The 11416-nt window shown below is 32.8% G+C and overlaps 2 pseudogenes; one reads left to right on the forward strand and one right to left on the reverse strand.

The window, feature by feature from the left end:
* Positions 1–3248: 3248 nt before the first annotated feature.
* LOC108809152 (MLP-like protein 328) lies at positions 3249–5632 on the forward strand (annotated as a pseudogene).
* A 389-nt stretch (positions 5633–6021) lies between these two features.
* Positions 6022–7705, reverse strand: LOC108809153 (tubulin-folding cofactor B-like; annotated as a pseudogene).
* Between the last annotated feature and the right edge of the window lie 3711 nt (positions 7706–11416).

Raw genomic sequence — 11416 nt, forward strand, 5'->3', positions numbered from 1 at the left:
TCATATTAGTTCCGATTAAGTAGAATGTAAGGATTTCCCACCACTGTGGTTTCAAGATGTGTGAAAGGTTAACAATCGAATGGAATCTTGATTAGCTTTGCCAAGTAGATGGTGGCCTGACGAATGAATATATACAAAGCTAGTATCCAGTGTCGTCACCCGGTTGGGTTCTTCTTAGCTAGCTAGAACCTAGAACATGCAATTATATATCTCAACAAAGATGAATGTCCATACTGACATACATAACATAAACAGTACTCGTGGGATATTAGAAGAAAAAAACAACTAATATATAAACTAGACAATCCCCTATATATTAAAAAAGAAGCAATACAACATTTTTTGTAGCTACTTTTCATCACTACAATCATTCTTAGAATCCTTAGAAAAATATGTTTGATAAGCTTTTTATTAAATTAACCATAAATTAATTATTAATGTTCTTCATTGTTTCTTTATATAAAAATCACGGAATTACCTAATGTGGCTTAAGTATATATGACAATTAATGATTTTGAATTATAAAGATTTGATAAAAAATTAGTTTATTCTCTATCATTTCTTAAATTATAACTTACTAAAATAAATTAAACAACCACATAAACTATACAATAAAAATTTAGATTTTTCTATATATGTTATATTTTGAATTTTTAAAAACGACTATAAATAACTAAAGTTGTTAAAAATCTCACATTGAAATTTTTGTGATCCATGGTTTAAAATTTATGTTATAACAAGATACAAAATTATATAAGTAGAAATTATTATTTAAAACACCGCTTACTTTTCAAAGACAAACTGCTCCTAAACCAAGCCTGAACACGTTTCCAGTTGTTGATCGACGCGTGTCGTGATCACCAGCATAGTCGGCGTCACAATAGCCAACTATCTTACACTGTTCTCCTTTCAGGTTTGGGGGTACGGTACTAAAGGTCCTCGGACTTCCAGGCGGTTTTGATTTTGGGCAGCTGTTCACCGTTGGATCTCGCCAATACAGCTCCCTATGGTTTTTGTTACCGAGATATCTTTTTTTTTTCATTGTTCCCAGGGATTTTTTGGGTAATCTGCTCCCATGCTGCAAACAGTCAAATCAGAACTCAACCTTGTCGCTCTTCTTTCTTTCCTCGCGGGCATATACATATATTAATATTGTTTAAAAAATTATACACCATATAAAATACAAAATTATACACCATTTTGCTTTGATTTTTTTTTGAGAAAATTTTTGAACAAATATTGACAACTTAATGATTATATTTTAAACTTTGCATTGAATGTTTTTAAAAATTATAAATTAAATTACTAAAACTTTTAAACATCCCACATAATGTTTTTTTAAACATCCCGGTATCTGTACTATATATTTTCCTTGTGATTAAGGAGACTATTTTCAAGTGTTTTGGAAAACAAACTTGACATCGACTCGTTATTAATACTTGGTGACTGCCTGACTGGTTGGACCGGTCTAATTGGTTTTTAACCGGATCTTTGAAATTTCATCTATTTTTATTTATTATGTGTATTTGAAGATAAAAGGAAATTGAAAAAGTTATACTTAGAGCATCTCCAAAAGAAACTCTATAACTTCAAATATAGAGTTTTTTGCTCTCCAAAAAGAAACTTCAAAACTTCAAATTTAGAGTTTTGTGGAGTGAAACTTCATATTTGAATTTTCACTATTCAAAACTTCAAATTTGAAGTTTCATCTTTTATTTTCCATTTGATCCTTACAATTAATTACATATCATATTTATGATTCTTAAATATTATTTTTGTCTATCATTTTAATTCTTAAAGTTTTATATCTCATAATTGTTTCAGATTTTTTTTTATAAATTCAAATTTTACACATAAATTAAATAAAAAATTAAAATAAAATGTATATTATTTTATATTACAAAAATATTACAAAAGAAACTTAATTTTTTTTTAAAGGATACATGAAGAAATAACACAATAAAAATTATTAAACTTCTTTTGTACCCTTTTAAACAAAAATTATGTCTTCATGTACCCTTTTAAACAAAATTATTAAGTTTCTTTTGTAATATTCTTGTTGTCTAATTCTATTTTTAAAATAAAATTATAAATAAAACTGCATAATTAAATATTAAACTACAAACAAAATACCACAATATTTACATAAAATTATTAATAATTTTATGTAATATTGTGGTATTTTGTTTGTAGTTTAATTTATTATATGTATCTCTATTTATAATTTTATCTTTTAGTGTAAGATTTTATTAATTAATATTTCTGTAATATTTTATGTGTATGTTAGTTACTTATAAAAGTTATATAGATTTACATTAATTATGATAAATACAAGGACCATAAAATAAAATACAAATAGATTTGAAGTTAAATTTGAAGTTTTGCTTTTGGAGAATAACAACTTGAAACTTCAAATATAGATTTTCTCCAAACTCTAAAATAGAGAATCTTTTGGAGATGTTCTTAGGAAAAAGCAGTCGAACATCTTCTAAACTCTAAAGGATGATATGCCAACTACCCACATTAATAACGTGTTCATTAATAACGTGGTGGACTATCATTTTACCAATTAAAAACACACACATTTCGATGACCACTACTTTTTTTTGTCATCTGATGGATTAATATTGAAATAACAGAACATTACACAGAGCATTACACAAAGCCGGCAAAAAAACAAATCTTTTCCGGAAACATAAGCCGACGAGGTAAACAACACCCCTCGGAATCGAGAGTAAAAACAACAACGAGAAAGCTAACATAAACTAAAGCAAAGAAGGCCAGATCACTGCCGGAAAAGAGAACACCACCATACACTCAAAGACGAGCTTACCTAACGAGGACTCATCCACTAATAACACCAGAATGAAAGATCATCGAGATAGACTGGAAGCACACGAACATTACCAACATATAAAACTGAATCGAGAGAGGTTAGAATCCTTAACCGTCGCTGAATACACCCTTCAATCCCAACTAAAACTCGCCATTGGACCTTGATTGTGCTCTCCACGCGCCTCATACGCACCATCACTCCACAGCGAAGCCTATAAAAGCTTTGATGACCACTACTACGCTCATTAAATAGTATAGGTTTGAAAATGAAGAAGATAAGACTCTCGCATGCACTATCAAATGATTAATTGGAAACGGTAGAAACCAAGTTATTAACCGTCACATTCACTATATAAACGAAGGCGATATGTGATAATTCATCAACCAAAACAAAGCAAAAAAATACAAGTAGAAGCTTTAAAGCAAAGATAGAAAAATGGCGACGTCGGGAACATACGTGACGGAGGTTCCGTTGAAAGGAGCGGCGGAGAAACACTAGAAGAAATGGAAGAGCGAGAACCATATCTTCCCTGACGCCATCGGCCACACACATTAAAAATGTCACCGTTCACGAGGGAGAATCTGACTCTCACGGATCCATCAGGAGTTGAAACTACACATGGGGTATATCCTTATACTTTCTCCATATATATATTCACACTTTTTTTTTAAACACTGGAATTATATTTAACAAGACGAGATACATGGTGGAATGCGGTTGTAAGATACAAAGCCAGCAAGTAACGAGTACTTCTGGAAACTAGGCCAGCAAGCAACAAGTGCTTCTGGAAACTAAGCCCTATCAAAGGGAAACAAGATAGAAACAGAGGACAAAGTAAAACTAAACACAGGGGGAATGAAACGACATAACAAAGATAAACGAGCAGCTGCAGTCCAAATGATGAAGTTCAAACCCAATCGCAGAAATCAACCTTAATCCTCCCGGCCTTTGACAAGAGTTACCAAAACTGTGTTGATAACGTAACCCACCTATAGTGAATAAGCGTAGAATAATCAAGCATGGCTTCCAAACCGGAAGGAAAGAACCGACGGTTCGAATCAAACTTCCGAACGGCGAAGTCGACAGAGAGCGACGGTGGAGCGCCTAATGAGAAGCGAGTCAAAGGAGCGAGATCACGACCAGATCCCATTGGTAATGACAAGGAGCGGTTACGATCTTGACTGAACAAACCAATCTCACGAGAACGAGATTAGGAAGGATCGAATCCGGCAAGATCCAAAAAAACCACGGAGAACAAGGCCATGCAGATCAAGATTAGAAACAATCACCATAAAGACATCACTGTTAAATCCGAGATCAAACGGTGTGCATGCAAAGGAAAACTGAATTGAACTACAGATCGAAAGCATCACCGAATGACTCTGCGTCGAAACAACAAAATCCCCTTACAAAACAAACAACTAACCGAAAAGGACATAAGAAAGTGATACCGGCTCCAGTGCTAAAAGAGCCACCGGAGCCGATGAACAGAGATTAAGATCTGAGATCAGAAGATTTTAGAGAGAAGGGAGGTGTCACCTTTATATACACACTATTGAATTTAAGTTTAAACATAGTACAACATATATATATATATATATATATATATATTCACACTTTATATCTACACTCATGGGCGAATCTACAGTGTCCAAGGAGGGGCAACTGCCCCACAAAAATTTTCATATTAATTTATTTACATAGTAAATACTAAAGATTCTGCGTGGTTAAAATCTTAGTGTTGTCCCCACTAGTCTTCTGTTCGAACCCCTATGCGCCCATTAACCTGTTCATTTATTTTATTATGAGTTCCATTTTCTAATTTTTTTTGTCTACCTGTTGTATCAATTTTTTCAATCTTTCGGATTGCCTTTCTTCTAGTTTTTTTGTTTCTTTTTGTTTTTCTTACATAGTAATTTTTTTGTCACTCAAATTTTTAATATTATTGTTTTTTTAACATCGTATTCTATTGTTTTCTATTTCATTTTATTTTGATAGTTAATTCATCTTATATTTCCTTTTAAAACAGTTAGTTTAGTTGTATCTTTTTAACTTTAAAAGTAAAATTTTTCAAAAAATTATATAAATACTTATGTAATATTTAATTTAATATATTAATTAATTAATTAATTTGCCCCCACTAAAATTATTTTTTTAGATCTGCCGCTGTCCACACTTATGAGAATATATATATATAGTATGCAGTATGATAAGTCACATGTTGGAAATTTAATTAATGAATAAAAATGAATTTATGTTTGCAAAGATGGAAAGGAAGAGGTATTCAAGGAGAAAAGAGAGGTAGACGATGAGAACTTAACATTGGCTTTAAGAGGACTTGAGGGTCACGTGATGGAGCAGCTCAAGGTGTTTGATGTCATCTACCAATTTATCCCCAAAACTGAGGATACCAGCTCCTGCAAAATCACTATAATATGGGAGAAGCGCAAAGATGAGTTCCCTGAACCAATCACCTACATGAAATTCAACAAGAGCTTGATCGTTGACATGGGCCACCACGCCAGCAAAGCTTAATCGTCATCACCATCGATCATCATCAATATGCCCATCACAATCACCATCATCACTATATATTCTATTAACTTATTAAACAGGTTTTAAAATAATTAATAATCAATAAATGGGGGTCTTGTACGTGGAGTTTCAAGTCTATGTAATTGTTTGGCTTTTGTAAGATGGTTTAATTTGTTGTTATGGTCTCATCAGCGAGTTTGATGTAATGATACTAAGAATAATGTATGTTGTTCACCTATCTACATTTTTCAGTCTTTTACTGAGTTAATGGTCCGAATGGTTGCTACTAAAATTAAATAAACAAAGATTAACGGCTAGGACTCTCGTAGCCGCGCCTGTATAGTTGCGGAAGCCATTGTGAGATACGTTGGGAGTAGTAGTAACGGCAGCCTGAGAGGAGGAGATCAGCTCTCTGCTGAGGTGTGGAGAGACTTGTGGCCTGTTGAAAGGCGTACACAGAGGGAGTTCTTCTGTTTTTGGATGGATGTTTTGGAAGCTACTAGGAGGTTCTTTGATGCGTTCTTTGATCTGCAGCCGCGTTACTGGCATGGATTCTCTTGTCTTCGAGGCTGTTTCTACCGAACTTGTTGTTCTTTGGGTCGTCTCTCTTCTCGCATGCTTCTAAATAGATCAAGATTTGAGAGCATGACTAAAGGAACTGTTCTTCTTGCTAAGATGATCAACAATTTGGTACAAGATAGAGACTAAGAGACCTGCAGAGCTGAGACATATACATATGCAAGCTGTGTTGTTGCATTGTGTTTTAACTAAACAAGTTGTAGTAATAGTAACATAAAGAATGGATGTAGAAGACAAAAAGACAAAGCTTTCAAACTCCTTTAGCTGGTTTGAATCTTATATTCATCTTCTTCGAAAGGGTCTCTTTCAGGATAATCACCAACCTGCAAGCCAACAGGAAAGTCATGAGTAGCAAAAACTGTAGCTTACAAATTCAGTACATTTTTTTTTTGGCAGCCAACTAAATAAGAACCTAGTCCACCCTTGAGCCAAATAGAGTAGAATTCAACCAAAACTTAAGCTTGAGAGTGATACAGATCCCTAGGCCTTTAAGGCATTAACTAATCTTATAGCATAACCAATGTGCGACACCTCAAGACTCTTCTTACTTAAGTAACATTTTGAAAGGCAAAAACCTGCATTGACATCTTTCTTAACAAATAGCAAATTCTATTATGAAGAAACGGATCATGTCTCTATGTAAGAGTAGACTAACCTTAACTTTGTCTGGCCGGACCACACCACCATGAAGCGGAGGGCACTCAAAAAAGTCTTGTTCCTTTCACCCTGCATAAATGAGCAAATATTAAGCAAGTGGATCTGACAAGGAGAATCATGACGTTGAGCACAAGCTTATGCAAGACTAAGAACCTCAAAGACGTTTTACTAGCACAGATACATGAGTTGTAACTTGCAAGTGGAACCAAGTTCGAGAACAAGAAAGAGTTGTTCAACTTTAAGTTGTGAAAGAGTTTAAAACCTAATGATGACTATAAAATAGAAAAAGAGTTCACATACATGCCATCGTGTTTTCCAAGGGGTTCATCATATTGGATTCCAACCCAATAGCCAGGACCCAAAGACTCTGCTTTTCCAAAATATTTGACCACTCCTCTTTTCTCCTCTGGCTCAACTTGGCATCTATCTCCCAGCTTAATATTTTTAAGAGAAAAAATACTAAATTACAAGCAGAATACATAAGAGACCAAGTCTCACAAGATAACAAGACAGGGAGAAGTCTTTAAAACACAAGTAAGAACCTGACTCACCTTGATATTTGCACATAGATCTTCCATGAAGTCTTCCTTGGTCTGTTGAAAACGATTAAACGATCACATTTGCCAGTAACTATGCCAAAAAGTTTCAGTTGACAATAAGCAATAGCAGTTACCTTAATTAACCTCAGAAGCAGCTGGATTTTGAGACATGGACCGACAACCGGAGAAGTTCTTAATCATGGTTTAATCCTTTTCCCGGTTATATGCGGTTTTTAGCCTGTTTGGTTTTATTTAATTTTTACCTTCCTTTCATCATCTAAACACCACGTATAAGAAAAAGTGCAGATTGTACTGGAAGATCAAGTATGTGAGCCGGTTACAGTACCTTTGGGATGAGATTAAGAAAGGAGTGGTGGAAGTTCCTGACTTAATGGTAGCGGAGTAACTGAAATTTGAAAGTGTCGACATTTTTTTTCTTTTGTAACTTAAGTCTCAACATTTTTGGTATATGAGAGATATATACAAAGACTTTCAATTCACTAATTGGTATATGAGGGATATACAAAGACTTTCAATTACTAATTTGGTATATGAGAGATATATACGTTCATTATTGACTGATTATATTGGCAATATATTTATTTGTGTTCAACTCACTAAACACGTTGTATAAATAGATGCTACACCTATGAATCCATAATCATCTCCCTTCAAACATATAAGTAGGACAATATAAGAGATTAAATGGAGAAAATCTCAGCATTTTTTGTCATCTTCTTCATTGTCTCGTCATGTAAGCATTATAACTTTTATAATCTTGATCATCCGATATGTTATATCCTTAATAAGTCTAATAGCTTTGGTGATGTACATGAATGATTAACAGGTATGGTAAGTGTGACTGTTACACTGCCTTTTGTAGAATGTAAAGTAGACAAAGATTGTCTCTATCATGGACTCAGTTGTGGCGAAGGGAAGATGCCAATTTGCCTCAAGTACAGATATTGTGGCTGTCCCCCTCAAAAACTTCCTGCTTCCACCCATCATTCATCAACGACCTCTAACTCTTGATAATATATATATATATATATGTATATGTTGATTTGGATAATGAAAAGTTAATATGTATGCATAACTCTTTCTTCGTTATCTTCTCTCCATGAATCTACTATCTGCAATGTATCTCTATAATAACTAATAGCGATGCTTAGTAAAATAATGATGCCTACTCACATGGTTTTATCTCTATTAATTAATATTATGAAAAGAACTAAACAACGAAAACCACTCATTTTATATACGACACTATATTTTCAATTTTAAAAAGCTGCAAACTCTGTAAATTCTCAAATCTAAATTCATCTTTTTGAAAAATTAAAGAAATGGTTAGATCTGATGCATCGGAACACAAGCACGCAGTCTTTTAACGAATCAGACTTTTTTTTTAACGAATCAGACTTATGAGCAGATAGTTCGTGTAAGCAAATCTGTACGTATAAGGCGTAAGCAGTCTTTTAATAAAGTCAACTTTATTACGTTTAAATTATTGATTTATATTAAAATTGAAAATAAATTATTTATTTAAATTTTTAAATCTGGGTCAATGCATTAATAAAAATCAACTAAGATCCGCAATAGAACACATATTATGTTGGCTAATCTCTTAGTGTAAAATGTTTAATGTGCATTTGAGTTTGGTGCATCTAATCTATTAATTTAGGGATTATCTACTATTTAAAGTTTTCATTTAAATTTTGGACTCTTTCATGGTTGTTGTTAGAATATATCATGCCTCTTATACAATGCAACCTACCAATTTAAATTAAACCAAATCTTAACCAACATAGATTAGTTAAACCTAACCAATAACACTTTTATAATATTTTTGGTTTATCTCTTAATATAATTAGATCATATAAAACTGAACCACTCTTAAATCAACGAGTTCCATATCATTCCAGACATAAGAGAAAAAATATCCGATTCATTTACAACGTAAGCATACAAAGACCGTGTATGTTTATACTCATTGATCTTCCAAAAACCAAATAATTGTGGCATAGACCAACATAGGCTCATGTTCGTATCACTAACTTTACTTCCATATATTTACTATTCACCTACATCATATCACAACATACACAGTTATGCAAGAACATGATTTTTTTTTGTTCAAACAACCAAATAATGGTGGCATATGGTCAGTAGATTTTTTAAATATGTTTTTTTTTTATATTACATTTTACGAGACTATGTGTATAAGTTTTTTTTTTGAAAAATGACATAACTATGTGTATAAGTTAAAAAGTAAATAGTGTGACAAGACAAATTATTATACTAAAAATGAAAGAAGATTAAATACAAACTAATAACAAGTACAACACAAATTTATAAATACTATTAAATTCTATATATATTAATAAAATATATATATAATGTCTAATATATATATATATATATAAATGTTACACAAAATATATATATATATATTATATACACATATTATATATACTATATATATAATTGAAATTTGACAAATCAATTTCCGCCCTTTAGGGCGGGTCCTAATCTAGTTCTTATTTGAATTCCTGATACACATGTTAGGTTATGGATTAGATATGTCTAGTTCCAAAAAAAAAAAAAAAAAGATTAGATATGTCTTAGCGTATAATATTAAACATTTCTGATAACTCTGAAATGTTTTAGTAAATTAATTTTTTTTGCACACTGATTTTATTATTTTTAAAATTTAGAATTTATTATGATTAAATAGTAAAATTGCATTAAAAAGCTAAGAATAATCTAAGTTTTGGAAAATAAGATTACTACCTTTATAGACATAACGGAAGACCCCACCAGAGGACTCAAACCACAAACACAGAGACTGAGAGACAACTCTTTTTGTCTCTCCTCCAGTCTCCAATCTCCATGAAGCTACTCCTTCCTCTGTAACTTTTTCCGGTTATATGCGGTTTTTAGCCGGTTGGTTTTCTTAATTTTTATCTTCCTTTCATCATCTAAACACCACGTATAAGAAAAAGTGCAGATTGTACTGGAAGATCAAGTATGTGAGCCGGTTACAGTACCTTTGGGACGAGATTAAGAAAGGAGTGGACCGAGTGGTGGAAGTTCTGACTTAATGGTAGTAGAGTAATTGAAATTTGAAAGTCCTCAACATTTTTGGTATATGAGATATATACAAAGACTATATTTGTTGACCAAGACCGTAAGAAGATACTTTCATTGTTGACTAATTATATTGGCAATATATTTTATTTGCCTTTCAACCCACTAATCACGTTGTATAAATAGATGCTACACCTATGAATCCATAACCATCTCCCTTCAAACATATAAGTAGGACAGTATAAGAAAATAAAATGGGGAAAATCTCAGCAGGTTTAGTCTTTCTTTTCCTGGTCTCGTCATGTAAGCATTATACGTTTATGATTTCATTCGATATGTTATATCCTGAATATGTCTAATAGTTTTGGTGTGTACGTACATGAATGATTAACAGGCCATGGTAAAAACCACTGTTACAATGCCTTTGATAATATGTCAACAGACAAAGATTGTCTGAATCGTGGACTCCCAACATGTGAGACACAGGGAAGATGCCAGTTTGCCTCCACAACTATTGTGGCTGTCCCAATAAAAAGGCATCCCTGCTTCCCACTTCTTCATCAATGACCTCCAACTCTGGATGATCTTCATATAGATTCATGTTTGATTTTAAATAATGAAAAGACTATAATATAAACTCCTTTCATCGTTATTTTCTCTCAATGTATCTACCATCTGTAATAGCTCCTCCAAGTAATGGAGATGTTTTTTATAAAATAATGATGCATAGTCACATGGTTTGAGCTCTATTAATGGTATAAAGTATTTAAAACCACTAAAAAGCTTTGTTTCTAAAAACAACAAAAACTAAAATACGGCAGACTCTGTAAGTTCTCGAATCCAAATATCATCCTATGTAGAATTAAAGAAATGGGTAGAGCAACACTGAATGCAAAACATCCATCTGAAGAATTTGACACAAATACTCTGAAGCCAAGCTTTGCAAGGTAATGCCAAGTGAAATGTATGATTATGTTTCTCTTAGTGATTACGATTGATCCTTTACTTCAAAAGAACAAAGGCCAATACAATTTGTCATTTTTAACAAGATTGAGTCATTTGATTGGTGTTATCTTTCCCGAGATAACCAGTTTACATATTTCTATTGCATTTGATGCAGGATGCAGACAACAAGGAGAAGGCCTAAGCTAAAAATGAGACTCATGTGGACTCAAGCACGCGT

This window comes from Raphanus sativus, chromosome 6, assembly GCF_000801105.2.
Source record: "Raphanus sativus cultivar WK10039 chromosome 6, ASM80110v3, whole genome shotgun sequence".
Lineage (NCBI taxonomy): Eukaryota > Viridiplantae > Streptophyta > Magnoliopsida > Brassicales > Brassicaceae > Raphanus > Raphanus sativus.